Raw genomic sequence first — 19,308 nt, 5'->3', positions numbered from 1 at the left:
GAGCGCCAACTTGATTCCTTCCTAAAACTAATAAACTCTTTTCATACAAAAATTAAATTCACAATAGAAATAGGAACTAATTCTAGCTTAAACTTTTTAGATCTCACCCTATCAATCATTAACAATAAAATAGAATTTAAAATCTATCGTAAACCCACTTACACTGATACAACTATTAATAATTCATCTAACCATCCCATCTCCCACAAACATTCTGCTTTCCATTCCATGATCCATAGATTAGTTACCGTCCCGTTATCAAATTCCAACTTCTTATTAGAATTAGCGACAATTAAACAAATCGCGATTAATAATGGCTATAATGCAAATATGGTCAATAACATCCTAAACAAGAAATTAAAAAGATTATCGACAAGCAAATTTCTATTTAACAGCTCCCCTCATAATAATAATATATCAACTAATAATAATCAACCTCAACAATGGCGTAGAATTTTGTACATCGATAATTTCTCTCAAAAAAGCATAAAAAACCTCCCACCAGATATCAAACCAGCGTTTTACACTAACAATAGTATAGGTAAATTTTTGATGAACGTTAAAGACAAAGAACATCGGTTAAATCACTCAGGTATTTACTCACTGCAATGTAGTGACTGTCCCGCGTTTTACATAGGCAAAACAGCGCGTAATATCAAAACGCGAGTCAAAGAACACCTAAGATGCTTAAACAGTAATGGATTCTCCGAATTTGCAAATCACCTCATAGCAACAAACCATACGTTCGACAAAAATACTGGCGTCAGCCTATTACATAAAAACGGAATAGGTCTTAGGTTGGATAACTTAGAAGCGTTAGAGTTAAGGAAAGCCATAAACGTCAATAGCAAAGTCATCAACAACCAAATAAACCTAAATAAAAGCCCTATACTCAGATTGTTCCCTATTGACAAAGAACACTCGCCTCCCAATCTCCCAACTATCCCTACCTCTTCCACTGTAGCTCAGACTGTCCACCTACCGTGATATCTACACATGTTAATTTAATTTTTAGATTTTTAGTATTATACTGCCCTGATGAGGCTACGGTTGTAGCGAAACCCGGTCGGCATTAAGTATTTACCCATAAGTGATGTTTACAAAGTTACTGTTTAATTTTAAATTTTACATTATTTATTGTGCATAACTGAATTGCTTCATTAACAATATTTTATATTTGTTTAAAGATAAATTGAAGATGTCCACTGACTTGGTATAATTGTTTCCCTCCATTAGTATTCTGGGCAAAGAGGAATACATTTGATAGTTAGTCCCAGAATTTCTGCACTGAAAAAAATCCTGACTTCTAGTATTACGTTGTGGAATCCGGAAGCTTATCAATTCTAGCAATACCGGACTATAAACTAAATCATTTAGTATTTTATAAAGAAATACCAAGTCAGTGAAAATTCTTCTGTCTGACAATTTGAGCATATTCATATTATTTAACAGAGTGTTGTATTTCATCATAATTGTTGGAATACCTATTTTAAAATGCATAAAACATTTTTATCATATGCAGTGATGGAGGATTAATCTAGCAGAGGAATTGAACTAACAGTACCTGGGTGGGAACCCGATGCATTCATTCACTCATTTAACATATATTACACATTGCCTTCGCCTGGTTTCGAAGGCGCCATCTTTGAAACCAGTAAGTAGGAGATTTCCTCGTTGTTTTCAGAAGATTTTCATTGGTACCTAATAACATTTTTTTTTTATTTGGTACAATATTTTTTATATTTCAAGGTTTTCCAGTAATGTTGGCCTCACTGGGTGGCTTGCCCATTGTCAAGGTTGTGTAATTCAATTTTACACGCCATCAATGAAATTCGTTATACAATAACAAAATACTACCAGACGATTATTTAAAGGTTGTTTTCTACACAATGTTTTAGTTTGTTATATTGTTTGCAAAAAAAGAGCCTTTAAAAAAACCTTTACCTAATGCAAAAAACGGGAGGTTCGTTTTATAATCCCTATCTTAAGAAAAGGATTGTAGCTTATTAGTGCGGTGCGCAGACGGAAAACACGCTAAACGCGCACCCAACATTTGCACACAGTTGACATTTGTCACATTAGAACGGTATTTTCTGTCATTCGTTCTTGAGTTTAACAGCTCGGCTGTGGAATGATTTGCCGGCCTCTGTGTTTACTCCAAACTACAACTTGACCGTATTCACTATTCCTCTCACCCTCCACAAAACACCCTCAAAGATGACGTAGGGCCTGGGGGAAATTGTTTTCCTCAGGGCCTCCTGTGTGAAGGAGTTAATTTAAAAAAGCCGTTTGTACTTGGAAACTGCAGTTCTTAATCAATATATATTTATAACTGCTCCCTAGCTCTGTTTCGACTTATTTCATTCGTTCATTATCCAACTAATATCTGTATAATAATATCTACATACACTGAAGTATTTTAGTGCACTAAGTGCACTTTTCTACCGGCTTATTCCTTTAATTTGACCGTTCAGTGGCTGAGTTGACATCGCGTTTGGGTAATATCTTCAATTCCTCGGCTGGATAAGTCCTTCATTATTATAGTCCTCCAGTGGTGGTAGTAGGAGATTTTAAAAATATTGCCAGGTTATTCGTAACCCGGGAATACTTGTCTTTTTAAAAAAAAAAGGTGTTTCAGTAATGTTTCAGAATCAATCCAAGTATTTTATTTTTACGTTGTTGTGCATTATACTTTCTTTGTCTTAAAAAATGTAAAAAAGCCCATCTGGGCGTGAAAAAACAACAAATATATATTATTTTTAAGCAATAATTATTAGCCTGAAACAACTACACAAATTGAAGAAAATCTTCCTAGAAAAAGAACAAGCCGCCGACGGGAATTGGACCGCCAGCCTTCTGACCAGGCCGATCAGGTGCTCTACTAATTGCACTACGTCGGCCCGTAAAATTATTTAACATGTTTTTTTATGCAATAATTATTATCATTTGTGATATGCATAAAACACTGTCCCTTAAACATTAGTTTATCATTAAAATAATAATTTTAAAAAAATCAAAGTTTTTTTGTCAAAAATGTCTTTCAGTGACAAATAACTCTGTCACATTCGATATCGACCTCACAACTTGAACCTAAATCTTCTTAGTTCGCCTCTTCCCACTGAGCCCATTTTGCGATTGAATTAATGCTATTATTTTTAACGAAGCGTAGGTACGATTAAAAAAATCAAGCTGTATAAAAGTACACAGAATATAATACGAACTGAAAAACATTAGCAACGAACAGAGAATTGTATTAGAATTATTATTATTAGTGTTAGAATCTATTTTTATTTTTTGGTTTGACTAAGGATTGAACCTTCCTACCCAGGGACTGGAGTTAACCGCGCTAACAGCTGAGCCAAATCCCGATTGGATAGGACCGATATTTCTTCCGTATATTAACTGCCGTAATGACATCAAATGTAATCGGGAAATTCGTAAATGTACGTGTGTGTGCGTGATTGCCACCAGTTGATAAAATGCATTGAAGTGGGTTAGTTTCCGAGTCCAAGATTTGCATTCAATCATTCCTTCACGAAAAGAAAAGTGAAGTTCAAATAGATGTATTTATAAAGATCTACAAGCACAAAATCATTGCTTCTTGATTGTCAAAATGTCCATATTGTGTTCTGTAAACTTCCAAAGTACATCTTTTACCTACGATTGGTTGTTTCGTAGAATTTGAACAATTCATCAAATTTCAACGTTCATTTTCGGGTTCTGTGTAAGTCATATTGAAGTTCTGTTATTATGTCATTAGAGGCTAGTTACTTGACAGAACTGAAATAATTCTTGACAGAAGTTAAAAATAACTTTCACAGAACTTGAAAATTGATTATGAACTTTGAAGGATTGTTCAAATTTTCTGAAACAACACGTCCTCAAAAAGCAAAACTTTAGCATTATTTTTTTTAAATATTCAGAGGGAGTGAAAGAGGAAGGGGACTAAGAATATGTATTGGTACCTGATTATGCTGTAATAAAAAGATGATGCGCTATTTTTACTTGGGCGTTGTATTTATTCAGTTTTACACGCGATCATTTTACGCTATAAAAATAATAAAATAATACGATACGATTGTTTGAAAGGCGTGCGTATGATTTTTGCTTATATGCTAAGTTCATTTGCCAAGGTCTGTAATGTGTAAAATGGCCATAAGTTCGAATCCACTCATTCAACCCCACACACGCGGTGATGTTTTCTTTGGTTCTAGTCGGGGAATATGTATGTACTCGTATATTAAACACGTCAATTTCCCAAAAGTGCTTTATGAAGAGATACTCTTCAACTTAATAAATACGTGATAAATGAAATGTGAATGGAAATAATGTGCTTGGTAGTTGACGTGCTAAACGAGCGAGATAAATAAATAATGGTGCTTGCATTTAAATTTTTAATTGTCAATAATGTAATGGCGTCAGTTTGGTGTTAGTTTAATTGTGGAACACGTGTGAAGTTGTGATATTTTGTTTTTCATCCCAAGAAACAAGAACTTGTCGAAATCAATAAAAGCATACCGCTGATATCGCCGTTGTAACCTGTCGCTCTTTTCATGTGACTGAAAGATAGGTTACAACGATGCCTCAGTTGGGTCTTATGTCTTAATGGTTTCTTCAAGGAGTTCTCGAGGCCTGGGCGTGTCTAATACCCTAACCCCAGTGTGGTCCCAAGGGCAGGGCGCCGTGAGGTGCCAGCGCGGGGTATCCGAGGCCGTAGGGCCTGGCAAGTCCCAAACCGTGAGCGAGTCCGTACCCAGGGGCGGCCAGACCTATTCCGGGATACACGGCCTTCGCTACTGGCAGGACAGCCTTGGCCACGACCTTGACTGCGGGCTCCCTGTGCACCACTGCCTGGAAGCCGTGGATAGGGTCGGCGGTGTAGTCCACTGTCCTCCTGTTGCCGTCGGGCTCGATGAGGGTGTAGGATCCCTGCACTACATCTCCGCTGCGGGTCTCGTGTTGGCCCTTGGAGTCTCCGGTAAGACCGTCCTAAAAAACAAAGCACTTTAAAGTTACTTGAAAGTATCAGATAATTACATTATTTGCCTTAATGTAATTATCTGATACTTTCATTGAGTGAGTTTTTCTGATTTTAAATTAAAATATTCTTTTCGGAAAATTACAGTTTTAAATGTGAATAAATTTGGATAAAAAACTGATAATAAGCTACCTCGATCATAAATAACAGAACAGATTTGGTTTGGTTTGAATTATGCGTCGAGGCTGATAAACAACAATAAAAAACTAAAGGTTGAGTACCAGTCTAAATTAACCAATCGTTTGGTTCAGAGTTCTGACAAACATTAATCTTTGGTAGGGTTATGATCGGTTATTTTAGCTTATTTATCAAGTTTACTTCAGACAGCTCCTAAGGTTGATCAAACTAAGCAATGCATTTCCATACGCCATGACTTGTAACGTATTGTTTAAGGAGACTGTCGTATTATTTGAATGGACAGTTAGATTCCTTTACCTGGACATCGTAGGAGAAGCTGTACTGAGGGTTGGGATCATAGGGCTCCGGCTGGATGACCTTGGCGATGGCCGGAGCGGCTACGGCCACTTTGGGCAGCAACCCTCCGTAGCCCGCGTAGGCGCCGTAGCCCGCCAGGCCCCCGTAGCCCCCATAGCCATGGGCCACTACGGCCGGGGCGCCGATTAATCCGGCGCGCGCTCCGGCGAACAGAGCCATCATTAGGAAAACCTGGAATGTCAATCAATTTATATGAGTAATGATCTTATCATGTTATTTGGCTAATTGATTCGTGATTTTATTTTCAAGAAATAAGTTCCCATCAATTCATATTAGGAAACCGCTTCTTTGTAGAAATTTTATCAACTCGTTTTTTTATTCATTTCTTATTTTCATTCCTTCCTTCTTAAGTATTTTAAAATTAATATGGGTATACTCACTTTGGTGGCCATGTCTGGTGTTGCTTGTTGTATTGACGTCTACCCCGTATGTGCACAACTGTGATAAGTCTGTCTCTGTGCTTGCTATTTATACCCCGGTCTTTTTGCCCGAATTAGCCCGGGGCCACCCATATCAACTGCAGTACCTATTTATCAGCTACTGGAGTGACCATTATCTGGTACCTGTAAAAAATAAGGTCACTTACCTACTGAATAGATTGTACTCGCTGCTAAGGGCAGTCCCCACCCCTGCTCTACCAGTAAATGTATTTGTAACTACATACTGTCGTTAGATATTGCGAAATAATGTTCGAGGCTGTTTTATATTAAATACGCTTTGTATTTCAAATTTATTTTTTGTGAGATTTTTCATAATACTTGAACCACCATTGATTGAATTGAATTGAAAAACTTATTTCAAGTATTTGTTTCTGTCTTGAAGAAGGCACGGTTTGATTCGAAACTATTTTTTATGTGATACCTCACAAAAGCGCCCCTTTATGTACATTGTAAAGGCACGGGAGCTATGTTGCTACCCTGCTGGGCAGCGTTGTGAGGCGGGTTTCGGTAGGGGCGGTAGGAAAAACAGATACCGATAACTCGTTCCACATACGAACCGTCTTAAACAAAAAAAACGAGTCGAAGAAGCGTCCCGTTCTTATGAAACCAACATCAACTGTGAACACTGTGGAGTGTGGAAGGGATCAAATATGCTATCTCCTTAGAGCAGGCTACATTAAAATATATGTAGATGAGACTCCGTATGCCCACATTGCGTTTGTGTATTAGAGATTGTAATCGGTCTGTTAACAACGGATTGTAAATCATATGGACCGCCCTCCTTTACAAAGAATCGAGTAGGTTTATCAAGTATTGTAGGGCTCTAGCCCAGTGGTGGCTCCCGAAAGAAATTGTTGGGCGTACTTGAGATTTGTATACTATTATTGTATATATAATTGAGATTTGTATATACAGCCGGTTACTATTACCTACCTTACACTAAAATAAAATTGGTTGTGCCATTAATAATTTCACGAAAGCTACTGAATTTCAAAATATTGTAACAAGCATTAATGACATGTATCTATTTTATTTTAGACCTCTAACACAAAATAGTCTGCTATATTTTATAGTTTCAGCTTTCGACTGTGTTAGGTCAATTAGTTTAAGAAAATAATTTACTGGAGGAATAATGTTTCACTGAAGGTTCTATGTTTATTATTGCTTTTAAATTAAATTTTATCAAGTAATAAGCCACATGAGATTGATAAATGTGGCAATTCCTTCAGACTCCGCATACTGATTTTTCACCGACACAGGTGAATTGTCACCCGTCGAATTCTAGAAAATGAATAACAATTATAATAACCATGAAAACTTTTCCCCTTACTTATAAACGTGTTTTAAATTTTACATAACTGAAAAACAAACATTTATCCTAAATTAATAGTTATTTATCAGTTCGGTTAAATTTAAAACACACATGAAAGTATGTTATTTTTAAAGATAATTTTTGTTCAGATGCCGAGTTGAAAATATAGTAAAAAGAAAAAAATCGCAAAGTTAGTATTCTACAACAATTATTTAAAAAAATCTTCTGGTTTTTACAGTGATTCTTTAAATGTCACTTAACACAGATATATTCGCTCGGTCTATTTAAAATAAGTCGCGTTTTATTCAACATTTTCATAATATTCGCTTACGCCCGTAGACATGTTTTTGTCTATGCTTACGCCTATTAAATTATAATCGTTTTTTTATATTAGCGCTCTTCCTCTATCATTCCTACTCATATAATATTTCCCTTTAAAAACCATCTTCTTCTTCTTTTTGACCGCTTATAACAGAGCATTATATTTTATCTGGTTTCGTTATTATGTATATAACTATCAAAAAAAATTGCGGCCTATCTATGAAGTTCTATGTACTTCATAGTTTGTTTTTTTTTTTCAAAATTTTTGCATTTTGATGTAAAGATTTAATTTTACTTATTGTTTACGGGGAAAATCGGATTACTTCTACCATTGAATGGGGTTTCTTTGAGCAGTTACGAATTTAAAGATTAAAAATTTAAATTTAGTATTTTTTTCTAAAATAGGTATATGCGAAAAAAAAACCTGTTCTATATTTATACGTTCAACGCAAACTATACATATTGTTGATAACTTTTTATTAATCGTCCCATTAGGTTTGGGCAACGCTAATTAAAATACGAGGTTTGTAATTATATTTAACTAATTAAAAAAAATTACAATTATTGATTCATTTTAAAATAAAATGAAATGTTTTAATTTATATTTTCCTGGTAGATGTGTTTATTCTTACGCGTGATAGCTGTATCATCTTCCAAAGACACCATCAAAATTTATAGTTTACGGGCGATAGAGAAATCACTCGTGGAAGTTATCACTTAGCTTAATATAGACTGAAACATCGTCTTCTGATTTTCTCCGAAAATCGCCACTTTCAAAAATGACAAACTGAATATGTTACTTTTTTATTTAAAGTTAAGGGACAGTAAAAATTTCTTGACGATTCTTATATGTTATTTTCGTGTATAAAGTCTTAGGAAGGGTTGTTACACAAAATTTTAAAAAATCATCAGTATCAAGTTAAAATTCAAGTTCTATTCAAGTTCTGTTATAATTTTATCATAGGCTGGTTGTTTAACAGAAATTGGGTAGTAACAGAACTTGATTTTTAACTTGTTAAAATTCTGTGAAACGACCCGTCCTTACTTTTCTTTCGTAGAAAATTCCTTATAAGTGTGACTAAATTAAAATTATATATTCTCTGTGATAAAGTCTGCGATTGTCTGAATTCTTGACAAATCAATTCCAATGTTGACAACGAATATTCAAATAATTTTCAGTTAAAAATTTATGCTATATGCACTGGCGACTTTTGGGTATACTAGAGTGCTAATATTAAAAAAAATGGCATTAATAATGTTGTTGTAGTCTAAAACGTTTTTTTAATTTTTTTCAACAATTCTGTTTTGTATGAAGATTTTTATGAAATCAGTGCAGAGCAGTGCCAAACTGAAATTTCCTGAAAATCTTTATACAAAACACAGAATATTCGAAAAAAAAATCGTTTTGGACTAAACAACATCAATAATGTCAAATTTTTCAAACTTAGCACTCTATCACACTCAAAAGTCACGAGCCGTTACTGATTATAAGTATTATTACTGTATTCTTCACACAATCAGTTCTAATTTTGAAAGTGACACTTAAATCCAAATTAAATTTGAGTTCAGTGGACCAGGTTTCACGTAGGACTAACGCACAGATAATCTTAATTAGTTTTTTTTTAATGTTTTCTATGACGTTGAAGGATTATTTTTACAACTTCTAATATTGATGGCATGATTTTTTTGTTGGTTAATTTACGGTATATTTTATAAGTCTCCGCTTAAACGAAAGTAGAAGAAAAAAGCCTTCCCCGCTGACACTTTTTTTTCACAACGTTTTTGCAATACTTACATTTTCCATGGGTACATTATAATCTTTTCCTTGTAACAAGGAACATCTTCAGGTCCTAAATAAATATTGTCAACTGCTTCTTGCCATATCTCACCTGCCTTCTGAATCCTTACGACTTTCTGTGTCATAAATAACTCCTCGACACTCGACTTTGACTTCCTTACTAGAACCTGGTGTAATTAATCCAATACATTTGTAACTAGTCCATGTCACAATTGAAATTAATACAATGTATCTATGTTAAAAAGAGCTTTCAATCATAAAATGTTTGCTTCTCGATTTGATTGTCGAAATATCAATAATGTTTTAATGTAAAAACTAAACTTCAAAATTAATTTATGGGATTCTAATTTTGAGAATATTCTGAAGCTAAATAATCGGAGAAAGTGGAAAGGGTAGGGGATTACAAAATATGACTCAGTACCTGATTATGTACTTGATTTTGAGATAATAAAAAGATGGTGCGTTATTTTTAGTTCGACGTTGTATTTTTTCAGTTTTACACGCGATAATTATATATAATAAAATACTACGATACGATTTTTTTAGAGTGTGTGCATGTTTGTTACTTAGGCTAAGTTCATTTGCAAAGGTCAGTAATGTGTAAAATGGCCATTAATTAGAATCCAATCATTCGATTCCTCACATGCGGTGATGTTTTACTTGGTTCTAGTCGGAGAATATGTTATCGTATGTCAACCACGTCAATTTCCCAAAATTGCTTTATGAAGAGATCCTCTTCAACTTAATAAATACGTGATAGATGAGATGTGTGGTGTGATGCGTAGTGTGTATGTTAAAGATTTTTTAATGGAAATAATGTGCTTGGTTGTTGACGGGCTGAACAAACGAGACGAACCAATAATGGTGCTTGTGTATAAATTTTTGATTGTCAATGATATACTGACGTCAGTTTGTCAGTTGAATAATTGTGGAACACATGTGAAGTTGTGAGATTTTGTGGTGCATCCCAAAAATCAAGTACCTGTCGAAATCAATAAAAGCATTCCGCTGATAGCGCCGTTGTAACCTGTCGCTCTTTTCATATGACTAAACGATAGGTTACAACGATGCCTCAGTTGGGTCGAATATCTTATTGGTTTCTTCAAGGAGTTCTCGGGGCCTGGTCGTGTCTAAGACCCTAACCCCAGTGTGGTCCCAAGGGCAGGGCGCCGTGAGGTGCCAGCGCGGGGTACCCGAGGCCGTAGGGTCTGGCGAGCCCCAAGCCGTGAGCGAGCCCGTACCCAGGAGCGGCCAGACCTATTCCGGGATACACGGCCTTCGCTACTGGCAGGACAGCCTTGGCCACGACCTTGACTGCGGGCTCCCTGTGCACCACGGCCTGGAAGCCGTGGATAGGGTCGGCGGTGTAGTCCACTGTCCTCCTGTTGCCGTCGGGCTCGATGAGGGTGTAGGATCCCTGCACCACGTCTCCACTGCGGGTCTCGTGCTGGCCCTTGGAGTCTCCGGTCAGAGCATCCTAAGGAAGGAAGCAATTTCCTTTTAATTTGTATGATTTTCAATAATAAAACTATCTGATCGTTTATGAAAGTGTGTTTTTGCTGCTTCAGCCCGCAGAGTTTTGCTTTTTTAATTAAAATTGCCATTCACAAAAATTTTCTTGTAAAATGTAGAACGTTCGTTCAAGTGTAAATAACTTACGAGACTAATGATTTATTCAAAAGCTACCTTTTTCATGAATAATAGAATATCTCTGATTAAAATTGCTTTATTCGTTGATGCAAAATTAACAGAAAACATTTGAGTAGGTAGTCTAAAAGAGGCAGATTTTTGTATTGAGAGTTCAGACAAGCATTCATCTTTGGTAGGGTTATGATCTCTTTATTTCATCCACATTTTTTCCGGTTCGTTACGATCTCTAGAATAATTTTAGCCAAGTCCATCGAACTTCGCAATCAACAAAACAACGCCCTGACCGAGCTGCACATAATTTAAGGAGACTGTCGTATTATTTGAATGGACAGTTAGATCCTTACCTGGACATCGTAGGAGAAGCTGTACTGAGGGTTGGGGTCATAGGGCTCCGGCTGGATGACCTTGGCGATGGCCGGAGCGGCTACGGCCACTTTGGGCAGCAGCCCTCCGTAGCCCGCGTAGGCGCCGTAGCCCGCCAGGCCCCCGTAGCCCCCGTAGCCATGGGCCACTACGGCCGGGGCGCCGATTAGACCGGCGCGCGCTCCGGCGATCAGAGCCAACATTACGAATACCTGAAATGCACACATTTACAGATGATGTTAAATCAGCTTTGTTAAACCAAGACAGTTGGCAGTCATCACGTTTAATGCCTTTTTGTGAAATAATTAAACTCAATAAAATTATCACGTTATATTTTTAATACCTAAATCATTTGAAAATCCTTTATCCCCAATTGTAATATTCCTTTATACCTTCTCCTCTCTACCGAGCCTTGAAAATGGTTATTTTTGTTTGACGGCCTCCGTGGTCGAGGGGTAAGGCTCTCGACTAGCAAATCGGAGGTCGCGGGTTCAAACCCCGGCGTGCGCATTTATATTTGTTATTTCACAAATTACTCATTTAGAATAATATATAGTATATTTGCGGCACATTAGAGTGATAAACACTCTCAGAAACGCCCAGGTGAAAGACCACCATTCAGAATTGAAAAGTTGCTTGAAATGTTTTTAGCCGTGTGTAATAAGTCAGATACTTCTCCACTTTCCTCTTTCTCATCTCCTCCCCCCCCCTCTACCTTCAGCCTTACAACATACCCAATTAGGAATGTCATAGTCTCACTGGCTCCAGACGGTTGGGAGCAGAAGGGACTGTTGTGCGGTTTCACATATTTTTTATTTGAAAAAGAAAGCCTTATCCGTGACCTGCCCCAATAATGTTATATAGCGCCGTTTTTGAGAAATATCACCTCAGTGCTATCTCAAGTAGTTAGCTAGACGTTTACATTAAAATAAATAATCCAAATTATTTTAATGGAAATATTCAGAAAAGACAGCGGTTGCTTTTTTTATTGAGTCGAAAATATAATTGATATTTTGAAGTTATATTTTAAATATAATTCTCTTACTTTGGTAGCCATGTTGCTTGTTGTATTGCCGTCTACCCTGTGTGTTCACAACTATGATAAATCTGCCTCTATGCTTGCTTTTTATACCCTGGCATTTTGGCCCGAGTTAGCCCTAGGCCACCTATATCAACTGCACCACACGTTTATCATCTACTGTAATACGTACTAGCCGTACCTATAGTACTCGCTGTTAAGGACTGTCCACAACGTTGATCTATATGTTAATTATTGATTTGCAGCTAGCTACTGCCAATTAAGTTTTTAAAATTACTGTCGCGGTAGCAAGTTGTTACATTTTTAAATATATCTATTGGATTTTTGGAATATCTATTAAGATAAGCAAAACCTCAAATTGTAATATTTAATTATTGAAGACAATATTAGCGATTCTTGAACGAAACTTTGAAAAGAAAAATAAAAAAAAGATACAGTTACATCAAGGACATGAACCCAAGACCCTCGCTTTGCCATCATACTTTGAAATCTTCGAATAAGAACTACCAACATCAATTTCATTTTCTCACCGCATGTTTTCATTGACTGCTATCTTTATGTATGATAGCAAGATTCAACTCGAACTAAATGCAATCTAGACAGTGTCTCGGATAAACATATATCCTATTTTAATTTTGATGTGCTACATCTATTGTTTATGTATGAAGTCTAGGATGAATATTTATATTTGGAATAACTTAAAATATACCTCAAATTGTTATATTTAATTATTTAAGAAAATACTAGCGATTCTCAAACGAAAATTTGAAACAGAAAAATCAGAAAAAGATAAAGTAACATCTTAGATACCTTTTATGATTTTTCTCTATCAAATTTTCTTTTAAGAATCGCTAATATTGTCTTCAATAATTAAAGATCTATACGAATTTCCATTTTGTTTTCATGATTGATGGAATGAATAAATTAATGAAATGTAATCTTGGAAATGGAAATTAACCCACTCCCCGACATCCGATCCAGCTGAAACTCAGCAGATAGACTCGTTGTCGATGACAATTCATTCCACCAATTGGTTCTACGATTGGTGCCAATCACTCATAACCACGCGGAAAAAATACGCATTTCTCTGAAATTGGATGATATTATATTAAAAAATTTACTGCAGTGAATATAAGAAATAAGTCTCGGTCCTATCGAATTGGGATTAGGCTTAGGTGTTAGTGGTGTTCACTTATTTTAGTCAATCCCTGGTGAGAAAGGTTCCATTCTCAGTCAAAACCTAATTTTAATTTATTTTTGAAATTTTTAAAATACATTTTAAAAGTTTACAGCAGATGTGTTGTAGTAGAAAAACTTTGTTTGTCACGGGTTTTGTTTTTATTTATTTTAATGTTTACGCTTTTGTGGTCAACGTTTTGATTGCGAATAGCCGTCTTATTATTGATAAAAGGATTATATAAACTTCTTTTTTTTCTCCAAAAATAAACACTCGACTAGTAAGAAGCATTTTCAGTTCTTGTAAAAACTTAGGCACCTACTTAACTTTGTTACTCTTATTTTGTATGACCGAGTTGTGTCAGGATCGCACGGGTCGGATGAACGCAATTAGCAGTGTTAGACATTCTTTGACGGATGATTTGCAAGGACAGAACGTCGAGTTCTATGTTTAGTTCTATGTTTTATGTTTATGGCCTTGTTTAGTGACTAGATCTGAATATCCAGGTTACCCCACCTTACTTTTACTCATCTCGCTCTTCTTCCCTTCCCCACCACCGCCCCACAACACATCCCAATTGGGAATGCTATTGTCCCACTGGGCCCAGACAGATCGGGAGCAGTTGGGACTGTGCGGTATTCACATAAAAAAAACAATAGAAATTCTGCATATAGGTAAGGTACTATCGAATTTTTTAGATATGATAATAATTAAGAAATACTTATCTCTGACTACGACTACATGTTTATTATGCTGTCTGGTATTTTATTATAATCGTTTCATATAAATGTAATTGATTAGAGAACGTTTTCTGAATAATTTTACTAGAAAATAATAAACCAATATTTTAGTACAGTGCACCGGGGCAACAGTACGCACAGTACGGTAGCGGTTGCCGCGCCTAGCCCCGCGGCGACTTGGGCTTTGTAATACATAATGATTGTAACGCACTCAATGCACACTGCACAAGTACGCATGTGGACATGTTCCTACCCTCGTATACTATAATAGTTCTGAGTGATTAGGCGCCAAATCTCAGAGGCCAGCACGGGTTGTGATAAAGTAAAATTACACTACAACTGTACAATTTACAATATTTGTAATGAATAAATTTTTATTTTGCGCGTTGGCGGGACAAAAAATAGGAAAGTTAAACACTTGGCACGATGTTCGGCGCAGATTATTGTAATATAATTTTTGTTGACAAATATCGCATCTTCAAAATTTCAAAATCTATTAGAGAAGGCGTTTTCATTTTTGCAGTACAAACGTAAGAAGATACTTTTCAACGCATTTCGCACTTCGCTGTACACGTCAGAACTGTGGATGGATTACACTGCATCCCAATGGCATAAGCTAAAAGTTGCTTATAATAATGCGTATCGCCAACTATTCCGCCTACTGAGATACTGCAGCGCTACGGAAATGTTCCTGGAGGGACGAGTACACTCTTTAAGAGCGCTTCTCCGCCATCACATCGGAAGCTTATGGCGCAGACTACGCCAATCAAGTAACAAAAGCATCACTGCCATGGTTGCCTGGATGGAATCCCCCTGATGGCCCTCTGGAGACGGGAGATGTCCAAATATCCTCCGTAAACGGCTGCTTACACTCATTTTTGTGTTTATCTTTTTTCATTTAAATTCCGTTTTATTTGTGCCTATCGGAATCGCCTATATATTATTTTTTTCTTACTCTAATTATGTATATTATTTCAAAATATGGAATGTATTGCATTCACTGCCCCTGCATACATTCTGGAATAAATTCTTCTTATTTTTATTATTAAAACGAATTCTTCGGTAAAATTGCCTACAGTTCCGCTATTTCTTCTTATCCGATGATAGGCAACCTCCGATACGAGAGGGCACCAGATAAAGAGTGACTAAAAAACTTAGGTAATCACACTTGTTTTAAGAACAAATTTTATAACTATTTTTTTTATTTATTCTATATTATTTTATTACTAGCTTTACCATTGTTAACATGTTTAATAAATAGTCAACACAACTGTGTTACTTACCTTGATTTCACGTAACAGTCTGCGGGGACGTAAATAAATAAATGAACATCGCATGGCCCGCCATGATGATTTAATTTTGAAAAAAATGTTTTTGAAAAAAACCAAAATCAAGCCCCCGCATACCCTATTTCTACCGATTTATAACAAGTTTCTCAACTATTTAAGTGTATAAGTTCCAAAAAAATATTTATGAAGTAATATAAATAATATCTATGGTGACCGGATAAATCATCAAAATGATAATTCATCACATCTTTAAAAAGTTATATAAATTCAGGGAAAGTGATGAAACAAAAACTTCACTAACTAGGTTAAGTAGGTTAGGTTAGGTTTAATTTTTTTTTCATCGTTTCTAATGACTTTATATCACTTTTTAAAAGTGTGTTGAATTGTCACTGTGTTTAGTTATCACGGAACCAATATCTATACATTTGTTATGCCTAAACGTTAATGCTCCGAAATTCCCTCGATAGAAAAAAATCGCAACGTATGATCCGAAAATCATTAAAAACCCGTTTTGTTCTGTTATCTAAATATGTTAACGCATTAAAAAATTCACAGTATATCTATAAATGCAACTAAAGCATTTGTCGATAGATTTCAAACTAGTGTTTTATTAAATATTTTTACCATTTTCTTTTAATTATTGTCGTTTTTTTTAATATTAGCGCGATCCCTCTAATATTCGTATTTACCTCTCCCTTTCAAACCATCTTTGGGCGCTTACTACGGATCCTTAAGTCACAATCATTACTCTATTCTTCATTATAATGTTTGTTATATTTCGTGTAATGTTGAAGGCTGGTGTAATAATATAAAAGGGTATATTTCGTTGCAGTGCTCGCCACATATGGTTCAGGCTTCAGGCAGTATGCGTTATATTAAATTTATCTGGACTAAATGCAAATTCTATTAGACCGGTTCGTTCTAATTTCTCGGTAGTTGATGAAAACCTTGAAGTTGTATAAAAAAATTGTAACTAAAACACTATTTTCTCAATTCGATTTACTACCCGTATTGGATGTTATCCACTCGAGAACTGCGTATTTACAAAATAAAACGTTTGAGCAATGGAGGTGAATGCGATTTAGGGCGATCGGTGTTTGATTCTCCCGCGCACATAAAAAGGTCATATCTCTGAAAATTAATACCGAAACAAATAAACTGCTTACTGTTAGCAAATAATTATAAGCAATAATTAGTCGCCCGAAATATTAATACAGATTGAAAATATCTCCCAAGTAAAAATAAATGCCGCCAACGGGAATTGAACCCGTGCCTTCTGATGTCCGGTCAGGTGCTCTGTATCCACTGAGCTATGTCGGCTTATTTCCAACCCGCCAAATGATTCAATATGTACCTCAATCAACAATTACTGCTTATTATATTTTGTCCACCTGTAAACAACCAACTTTATTTTTGTAGGAAAGGCTTTGTTAGTGCTAAATTTCTCACTAGATGGCGTCGAGACATATGATATCTTAATTTATTGATGAAATATTTTTGACTTGTGAAATATTATTTTTTTATTAATGATAAAGTAATGTTTATAAGACAAGGTTTTATGCATGGCATAAAGGATAACAAATAATTATAAATAATAATTAGTCGCCCGAAATACTATTATTATAATTATTTGTTATCCTTTGTGCTATGCATAAAACCTTGTCTTATAAACATTAGTTTATCATTAATAAAAAATAGTGCTTACTGTTAGTTAAAGCCAATAAATCTACCTATATTGCATAATTTATCCTATATTTGTAGGTTTTATTAAATAATTATAAATAAATCATTAAAAATAAATTGAAATAAATTGGATCTACCTTAATTTGAACATTCGTGGCTCAAGGCTTAGAGCGATGAGACGTCAATGTGGGTAGCCATCGTTGTACTGGTTATTTGATTTTATGTATTTACAAGAACTTTAACAATAACATAAAAGGAGTCACACAAAGCTCCCACGTGGAAGTTTGTCTGCAGGTTCTATCATTTTTTTAAATATAATAAGTATGTAATAATTTATATAAGATATGGGTTTAAGATTGTATAACGTCGTACTATGGGGTGCTTGTAGCATTTATTTTACCGTGTAGAAGGTTTAGATGGGTTTGTAGATGACGTCAATGTGTATAGGTCAATAAACCACCTTGTGACATAACACATCTTTCGCATGCATTGTGTGTTGCCTGTTCTTTTCTCGGTTATATAAACTCTCGAGCCTGAAAATCGATGGTTTAGATTTAAAATGTTTTATCTCCATATTTCACAATATTGAATGTTTACAAATCTTGGGACATTGGAATTTGTGATATAGAAATAATTTTTTAGTTCCATATTATGGTATCTGTATCTGATGTTAATACAATATTTTGGCATGTTCTTTCGTTTTGCATTAAAAAATATTTGTAAGGAGGGTTGACAATATACAATTTTAATATGTTCATATCTTTGGGCTGAAGGTTTAGGAGATGCAATATTTTACCCAAAAAATGGATCATTTAAAAAAAAAAATTTTTTAAGAAAGACACACATTCTAGAGTTACGATTAGCCAGAAATATTTGAAAATCTCCTACTACCACCAGTAAGCGGAAAATGTTGCTTGTGTTGTGATGGATGTCAGCCGAGGAATTAAACACGCTACGCCTGGGTGGGACCCAAACGCGATGTCAACTCAGCCACCGACCGGTCTATCTTTGGTACATTTCCGTACTCAAAAGGCTTGTAGTTAAAAATGTGTTTTTTTCTTGGTATACCTTTTATTTTTGGTAATAAGCATTAAAATCGCTTAACAGAGTCTAGAAACGTTCGATTTCAAGCACAAAACTGGTTTTATTTATTTTGTAAATAATTTTATAAGAAAGCAAAAAAAGTTAATAGAGTCTAACTGTCACAGATAATAATAATAGCTAAAATAATGTATTTTTTAAAGTTGTTTCTATTGAAAAAAATATTTTTTAGTAGTTTACATTTGTATATTTTTTTGAATAATTTATTTGTATTCTACTCAAGCGAAACGATAGGAAAACCTTCAATTTATCTAAAGCATATTTTTGGTATTCATAATGTACACCAATTCGTTATAAAGATTAATCAAAATAGTGATTTGGCATTAAGCTTCGCCTTAACTCATTTTCGACCAAAATTAAAGATAACATATTTAAATTCTTAAGCCATCGATGTATGGACAACAGGTTGAGCCCTACACAAATAAAATTAATGGTATTTTTTATTATTAAAGGTTGACTAATGTTTACAAGAAAAAGTACAAAGGATAACAATTTATTATATGCAATCATTATTAGCCTGAAACACAAATATAAATTGAAAAAATCTTACGAGAAAAAATAAATACCGCTGACTTATACAGGGTTTTCCAATAAGAGGTGTTATTTTATTTTAGAGGTGTTGTTGATGATCGGCCGCCTTGAGTTCTTGTATTAACTGAACTTTATAAGCCTTAAGACACACGTTTTCATGAAAAATACGGTATAATGACGTTCGTGGAATGCCTAATTCTAAAGAACGACGAGGAATGGACAAACCTGGGTTTTCTTCAACACTTTCGGCTACAGCAGCAATATTCTCGGCTGTTCTTGAGCGACGTGCACGGGTTTTATTCTTCACATCGCTAAGTTGTCCCAACAGCTC

At 35.2% G+C, this 19,308-nt stretch overlaps 1 protein-coding gene and 2 pseudogenes across 1 annotated transcript in view; 1 reads left to right on the top strand and 2 right to left on the bottom strand.

Annotated features, from left to right (window-relative positions):
• The window catches only part of LOC149417457 (neurobeachin-like protein 1), a 238,637-nt gene that overhangs the window by 153,363 nt on the left and 65,966 nt on the right, over window positions 1-19,308 (top strand). The gene's annotated exons all lie outside the window — the stretch shown is intronic.
• On the bottom strand, window positions 4,651-5,925 carry LOC149417462 (larval cuticle protein A3A pseudogene; annotated as a pseudogene).
• LOC149417461 (larval cuticle protein A3A pseudogene) lies at window positions 10,543-18,103 on the bottom strand (annotated as a pseudogene).

This window comes from Hesperophylax consimilis, chromosome 15 (genome assembly GCF_061612785.1).
Source record: "Hesperophylax consimilis isolate HC1 chromosome 15, BYU_Hcon_1.0, whole genome shotgun sequence".
Lineage (NCBI taxonomy): Eukaryota > Metazoa > Arthropoda > Insecta > Trichoptera > Limnephilidae > Hesperophylax > Hesperophylax consimilis.
This window is presented reverse-complemented; position numbering and strand designations above follow the sequence as displayed.